The following is a 7,854-nucleotide window of genomic DNA, read 5'->3' as shown; positions in this document are numbered from 1 at the left end:
AACCCTACCCTAGTCATGACAGATATGTAAAGAACTAATTTGCAGTTCACAAGATGAACTCGAGTGGATTGAATAATGAAGGCACTGATGCCCCTAACTATTTTTGATTTGTATGTGTTTAGACATATTTTGAAGTCAACAGGGAGGTATATACAACTTGCTGAGCTCAAATATTTCCTGGTTATTATCTTCCCTTTTTTAATAATCAAATTCATTTGCAAGTAACCACAACCAAGCAATCCAATAAGAAAATATTTATACCATGTTGGCAGTTGAAGCAGCTATTTGTTTTCTAATGGGTGTCTGTTGTCAGGTAGATCCTCAACAGTGTTTCTCATTTTTAGATCTACTTATTTATGCAATCTTTGTGATCTACCATGTCGCAGAGAAGAATCCATTAAAATTTCTGCAAGTAAGCTAGATGCTACATTAGGTAACCAAGTTTCCTGGAGTTATTAGCCATATATATTCCAGATAAATTGTTTTCCTTGTGTTGTGAAGTCAAAATAAACCTGCTAAAACAATAACACTTTATATCAATATCCTAATTTTCCTATTAATTTCCCTTTGCCTGTAGCTTCTCCAGCTGTGGGGAGACTGGATCAAATAGCTCAAGGAAGTAACATTTCTAACATCCTATTACAAAACAGTGTAGGGCAATATTGTGAAAGCAAAGCTCGTGTGTCATAAAGAAAGTAATGTTTTATTGAATCAAGAACTTGATGTCAATTGTGCTTTTCGACTGCAGAAGCCTGTTGTTTATTGCAGCAGCACATTTTGTGCAAGTTCCTTCCTGGTTTACAGTAATTCACATTGATACACATCTAGTCTATGACACTGCCATCGCAAACAATAATTTACAACAGCTTCAGCTCTGCTCTTCCAGTCTTGGTTTTCAAGGACTAGAGCCAAGTTCTATTCACCACAAGTAAATCTGCGAGAAAGTTTACTTACTGTGAATATTAATTTATGTTTATCTACCATGGGTTAATTTGTTAAGCATAATTTTGGGGGTTTGATCATAGATCACTTCACATGACACCAAGCCTTCTGGCAACAGATGGAGTACACCTGTCCCAAAGCAGACAGGTGTTAGCAGGTCTTGTTGAGAGAGCTTTAAACTAGATTTGAAGGGGAAAGGGGATAAAACCAGGCTCACTACAGCTAAGCTTGAGGACAGTATGCCACTGTTTGAGGGAAGGTGTGCTGGAGAGATCCTTCAGTCTGCAGTCTAAGTAGACGTAGGTGATGGACATCCATGTGGCAGCAAGAATGCAAGAGTTATTGAGATATTAGAAACACTGGAAGTACTTGTGGTCACACAGGAATTAGAGCTCCTCCCCTCAAAAGGGTGGTGGGATCAATAGTCCAACTGAAGTGCATCTGCACCAATGCACAGAGCATGGGCAACAAACAGGAGGAAATGGAAGCCATTGTGCAGCAGGAAAACTATGACATAGTTGCCATCACAGAAGCATGATGGGATGGCTCACACAGTTGGAGTGCTGCAATGGATGGCTATAAACCCTTCAAAAGGGATAGGCAAGGAACGAGAACCAGGAGGTAGCTTTGTATGTTAGGGAGTGTTTTGATTGTCTAGAGTTTAATGATGATGACAAGACGGTTGAGTGTTTATAGGTAAGATTCAGGGGAAAGACCTGAACAAGGCAGATATCTTGCTTGACTAACCTGATTGCCTTCTATGACAAGATGATCTGCTTAGTGGATGAGGGAAAGGCTGTGGATGTTTTTGGCCTGGACTAGTAAAGCCTTTGACACCATTTCCCACAGCATTCTCCTGGAGAAACTGGCTGCTCATGACTTGCACAGGTGCACTCATTGCTGGCTTAAAAACTGGCTGCATGGCCAGATCCAGAGAGTGGTGGTGAATGCAGTTAAATCCAATTGTTGGCTGGTCACTAGTGGGGTTCCCCAAGGCTCAGTATTGAGGCCATTCCTGTTTAATATCTTTACTGATGATCTGGACAAGGGGATCGAGTATATCCTCAGTGAGTTTGCAGATGACACTAAGCTGGGTGGAAGTGTTGATCTGATGGAGGGTAGGAAGGCTCTGCAGAGGGGTCTGGACAAGCTGGATCAATTGGTGGAGGCCAATTAATTGTTGACATTCAACAAGGTGAAGTGACAGGTCCTGCACTTGGGTCACAACAACTCCATGCAGTGCTACAGGCTGTCTGGGGGCAAAGTGGCTGGAAAGCTGCCCAGCAGAAAAGAACCTGGGGGTGTTGATCGACAGCTGAGCCAGCAGTGTGCGCAGGTGGCCAAGAAGGCCAGTGGCATCCTGGCCTGTATCAGAAATTGTGTGGCCAGCAGGACCAGGGCAGTGATTGTCCCCCTGTGGTCCGCACTGGTGAGGCTGCATCTCAAATCCTGTGTTTGGTTTTGGGCCCCTCACTTAAAAAAGACATTGAGGTGCTGGAGTGTGTTCAAAGAAGGGCAACAGAGCTGGTGAATGGTTTGGGGCACATGAGAGTGGCTGAGGAAACTGGGATTGTTTAGTCTGGAGAAAAGAAGGCTCAGGGGAGACTTTATCACTCTCTACAACTACTTGAAAGGAGCTTGTAGCAAGGTGTGGGGCAGTTTCTTCTCTCAGGTAACAAGAGATAGGACAAGAGGAAATGGCCTCAAGTTGTGCCAGGGGAGGTTTAGATTGGATATTAGGAGGAACTTCTTCACAGAAAGAGTGATCAGGCATTGGAACAGGCTGTCCAGGGAAGTGGTGGAGTCACCATCCCTGGAAGTGTTCAAAAAAAGGTGTAGATGTGGCACTTGGGGACATGTTGTAGTGGCAAACACAGTAGTATTAGGTGAATGATTGTACTCGATAATCTTAGAGGTCTTTTCCAACCTTAATGATTCAATGATTTAATGCAGAACATTCAAAATGTTGCTGTATGAATGAAAAGAATCATCAGTCATATGCTCAATTCATTTCAGAGATAAACCTGGTTCTTTTACAGTGAAACCTGAAAACAATCTTTAGTAAACATGGCAAAATGGAGAGTGCATAAGCCGGTAACAAGTGGTGCTTCTCTATTCTCTCTAATTATGCAACAAAGAGAAGATGTTCAGCTTCACCTTGAAGTCCTTCTCTGTGTTGCTCTTCCTACACAATGGATTGAACCTCTTCAACTTGCTACTTTCTTTTTATTCAGCTAATGTGGAGATACTAGTGGAAGTGATTGAGACTAAGGAGTGCAGCATCATCTTGAGCATTCATGGAAGCATTCATTATTCTCTTCAGCATGATGAGAGAAGAATACACAGCAAAATCGTATTTTTCTTTGAGTGTAAGAAAAAAAGCAGTGGCCAAGTCACTACATTGCTAGCATGCTTGTATTTTTCATGGTATAGCATATAAAAGTATTCTCTTGTTTTATATTTTGTTAATAGAAATCCTGCACTCTTGTTTGTGATCCCTGGAAAACTTTTGGTTTATGAGATATGATCTCAAAAGCACTCACACACATCTGTGACAGGAGTAGCAACACCACTGGTGGAGTGGTAGCCTCAACAAGTCTCTTTTCTGGCACCAGCTGTTCCCTCCATGAAAGTATAACCTTAGAGGCCAGTACTTGTCCTTGAAGAGGGCTGGGTGAGAGTGGGTGATGCTGCTACCCACTTGCACCAGCTGCCTGTGCTGCCTTTACAGCTGGTTGCACTCCCTGAACAGTGTAGCTGGTGCTTTTCTAGTGTTCACTATGGAGTGGTGTGGCAATTCTGCTGTGGAGCCTCCCTCTCTAATGTACCTCCAGGTGTGGCTGGCTCTCCCTTTCCTCTGGCTGCTCCACAGAGCCACCGCCTTGCTGGACCAGCACAAAAATTCTGCACTCATACAACACAAACAGCTTTCAGTCTAGCCCCTCCTGTCCTGCACAAGCCAGCACGAGGTACAGCTGTCTGTTCAGCACCAGATAGCTCCCAAGACATGCCAGTTAGCAGAGCCTGTTGGATTCAGATCTTCTTCATAAGAGGGTGAAACAGTTGCAGTCCCCAGTAGCTGGTGACTGCTGTGCTGGGATGCCTCTCTTCCCACCAGCCCATGTGCAGAGCACAGCCCCTCCTCAGCCACCCCTTCACAACTGGCTTTTCAAAGGGCCTCTTGCTCTGTGAAGCTGGTGTTGCTGGCTGCCCTCACCCAGCAGGCACGCCAGCTTGTTGAGACCTTTCCTTGCAACTTCCATGCGTGGTGTATATTAGATAAGCCTTAAAGAGGTTGCACCTACTTCAGTAAGTAGCTCAAAAGTGTAGCATACCACAACAGTGAAGAAACCCCCTCATTCCATTAGATTAGATGTTAGGCATAATGTGAGATGCTTTCCTCTTTCATCTACACCCAGATTTCCTCACTGAAGTCAATAGGAGCTGCACCTTTAGGATTAAGAAAATAATTTGACCCAGTTAGGTGTCACAAAACAGACTTCAGTGAATTACAGGCTGAAGAGAGAGCAGAATGTTGCCCATTGTATTTACTATCATGTTTGTTTTGGGAGCTAAATTATTCCTCCTAATTCTGCTAGCAGTGTAATATGCTGTCTCAGTAATGGAAAGCATATGAAAGCAAGCAGATGGTGAAAGCAGAAAAAAACCCCAGCATGTCCTGATAATGTAGTAAGCAAGTTCATTTTTTTGGCATTAGGCTTTCATAACCAAGGCATGGTGATAACAAGTACAGACACATTTTTAGAGCACAGTTCATCAAAAAATACAGCCAGTTTCATTGCATGGCAATGGAAGATTACTTTTTGAGACTTCTCTATAGATAAAACCTAGATGTGAATGTTGTTGAATTAGACCCATCATTTATTATCGCTAGAAGATGAGTGACAGAACAGATACTGGTCAGAGTGATTCCATCACATGTCCTGTGTTCTCTCATATCATTGCAAATGTAGAGCCTTTCACCCATTAATTTGCAAATATGCAGTCATCCTGCATTACAGAAATACCACAGACCCTTCAATATAGGTTGCTATCACAGAGAGCAGTATTGGAAATTTAAAATATTTTATTTTGTTTTTAAAGTATGCAGCCTCCAGATTGAAATTTTGAAGTCCAAGGTTGTTGCTTCTTGGATATTTGTGTGCATATGCAGTACATGAAGCTCCCAGTCTGACTCCTGCAGCCCTTAACTTCTTCTACCCACACGCCTCATTCTTCCAGAACAGAAGGCAGAACAGCCTCAGTGGGAAAAACTCCCATTTGTTTAGCAAGTCTGAGAAAACTGAGACAACCTTGATGCACCGGCTGAGCAAAAGGCCCTGAAATGTGGTTTCCGGGGAGGACACTATCCAGACTGATGACCTCCAAACTACATTTATAAGTCTCTCACGACTAAACATAGGCAGAAGCAATGCCAAATTCACCACTTATCATTTTAAGATTCTTCAAAGAAGGGATAAATGATCTTTGTTATAATCTTCATTTGAAGCAATGCAGACACATCTTCATGTAGCTGCAACATGGACTGACCTTCAGCTTCCAGGAGTTTTGGTTTCAGATAGAGCAAGGGAGGAGGAGATGTGAAAGGCACTGCTGCAGTATTGAGATTAAATGTCCATGTACAATCAAGGCAATAAACCCAGACCCGAGCACACTGATCTCGTCTGCTGGGAAAATGGGTAAGGAGAGACAGATCCATTTCTTATTGAAGTATCTAATTGATTACAATGCCTTTTTTTTTTCCACCATGCAGTAATGCAGCATACTAAGTAATGTGAGGGATTTGTTTTTAAAAAATATTCCATATACATCTAGATCATTCCTGACTTGAACAAACACAGGCGAAAGAGTGGGTTTGATTGTTTCATCCCTCTGAGGACTTTGTGTTTGCTGCTTCCTGAGGAAAGTTTTCTCTCTTTATAATTTTAGTAATGGCTTGCCGATTTAACATCCCAGGAGTTAGCGTTTTTTCTTCTGGATTGCTTTTAGTATCTTTCGGGGGTGGGGGGTGGCAGTGACATCATTCAGATTTGTTTGCTGTCCCTATGTCCCCTTCACTTCATTACTTGGGCCGGGACATGGAATGGGGAAGAAATGAAATCGACAGTCTTGTCCCCAGGTCCCAGCTCTTTTTCTGCTCCTTTGCCTTGGCACCATTTTTCCTGGTGCCACCTCCCCTTTCCAGGTCTTGGGGATATGGTAGAGCAGACAGGTGACCTTTGTTGCCAGGCCCACATGACTTTGGCAGCCTGAGCTGGGGTGAAGTCTGAGGATTTCTGCTGTCAGAGCCTTGGGCAGGGACTGACCTGGGAATATGCCCCAAAACACCGAACTCAGACCCACAAGCCAGGGCAGTGGCTGAGCCACTGGCTGACATGGCTAGTGGGTCACTGGCAGAGGTCATGTCAGAGTATTGCTTTCCTCTGCTGTGCTGCCTTTCTGTTATCCATGAATCTCTTATAGGACAAGAGCCTGAGGTCCCCCCTGAGAATTGAGTCCTTGATCCCAAATTGTTTAGGCTGAGCTCAGCAAGCCTGTTTTTCAAGGCAAAGCCTGCTCTCCATGAGTAAATTTCCCTTTCAATTTTTTCTTGACAATCCCACAGTAAATAGCTTTAAATGCAGTGCCTGTGTGTAACTGCTCTTTTTGGTGCGTTTCCCGTAATGAGCCATAACATATGTGTGTGTCTTTACACACCTCGGAACAATGCTATGCAAGCATTAGGAGATTTTTCTAACAACTAGTGAATGTGCTGCTTTTCACAGCTCACCCAAACACTCCTGCTTGATAACCCTGCCTGCAGAGGGACGTTTTCTGTATTTCTAGGATCAGAGGAAAAGTGAAAAAAAAAGGTGGGAGGCATATCTGAATATTTTAAACTGCTAATTGTGATGGAAACAACTCACACAGAGGATGCTTCTTGGATGGGGAAGCCTGAGGAGGTGTGTCTGTGGAGCTGTAACACTGTCCAGAGAAGGAAGTTCAGCAAGAAGTGCAAAGACTTGAACTCTTTGCTACTTCCTATCTCTGTGCATCCTCGAGTGATTTGTTCCATTTTTCCCTCTGACAAGCACAATGCCAGTATACCTAGAGCCATCCTCAGACATTTTAATTCACAGTATTAAAATCACAGCAGCACTATGTGTACCTCACACACGTATAACAGTGCAGGAACAGTATTCATCCCAGTGATGTTGTCTTCATTAGCAGAGTGAAGTGCAGCAAGCAGATGGTCAAGAGACATTACTGACCACAGCATGAGCAGCACCTCCAGAGTTGGGCAGGTGGGGTGTTCTCCCTAAGCCTGACTGCTCCTGAGTTCCTGACTCCTGAACTACCCTAGCTAGAAATTTTCTAGCCCTGAGGCTCAGAAAACATCTTTCTGAAGAATAAGATTTTTGCTGCATTTCTGATTTTTACCTGAAGCCACCCAGTCTGCACTAGCTAACAGGTATTTTGCAGAAGGATCTTTAGGCCAAGTCCTTCGTATTTCAGTGCAGAGCTGCACTGCTATTCAACACATTGCAGTTTCCAGAAATAGATATTTCCTGGAAAATATAGTGGATGTTTTTGCCTACTGGTGGTTCTTCCATCTTTGGTTACCCTCACAAGTGAAAGATCTTGCTGTAGTCCATCTTCTGGTGAGGATGAGTCCCTGGGACAATGGTGTTCCTGCAGGAGAAGCAAGGTGGGAAGCAATGCTCAAGGGCAGAGTATGCATGGCTGGAAAGCATGATTGCAGGGCAAAATATCATGTGCATCTGTTTTGAAATATTATCTAAGTCCAATTCTAGCTTCAGCAGGCACACACCAATCCTCCTGATTTACACCAAACCCCTGACTGCGCCCAATGCTAATACCAACTCCACAGCCTCATCCTGCTCTCACCTG

General features: G+C 43.6%; 1 long non-coding RNA gene across 1 annotated transcript; it reads left to right on the top strand.

Moving 5' to 3' along the window:
- The first annotated feature begins 1,533 nt into the window (after window positions 1-1,533).
- Window positions 1,534-5,608, top strand: LOC113963301. Its single transcript, XR_003532727.1, has 3 exons — window positions 1,534-1,638; window positions 3,177-3,311; window positions 5,047-5,608. It is a non-coding gene; the product is annotated as an uncharacterized LOC113963301 (long non-coding RNA).
- Window positions 5,609-7,854: the final 2,246 nt, after the last annotated feature.

Source organism: Neopelma chrysocephalum, unplaced genomic scaffold (assembly GCF_003984885.1).
Source record: "Neopelma chrysocephalum unplaced genomic scaffold, ASM398488v2 Primary Assembly neopelma1_24, whole genome shotgun sequence".
Lineage (NCBI taxonomy): Eukaryota > Metazoa > Chordata > Aves > Passeriformes > Pipridae > Neopelma > Neopelma chrysocephalum.
Note: the sequence above shows the minus strand (reverse complement) of the source record. Positions and strands in the feature narration are given on the sequence as shown.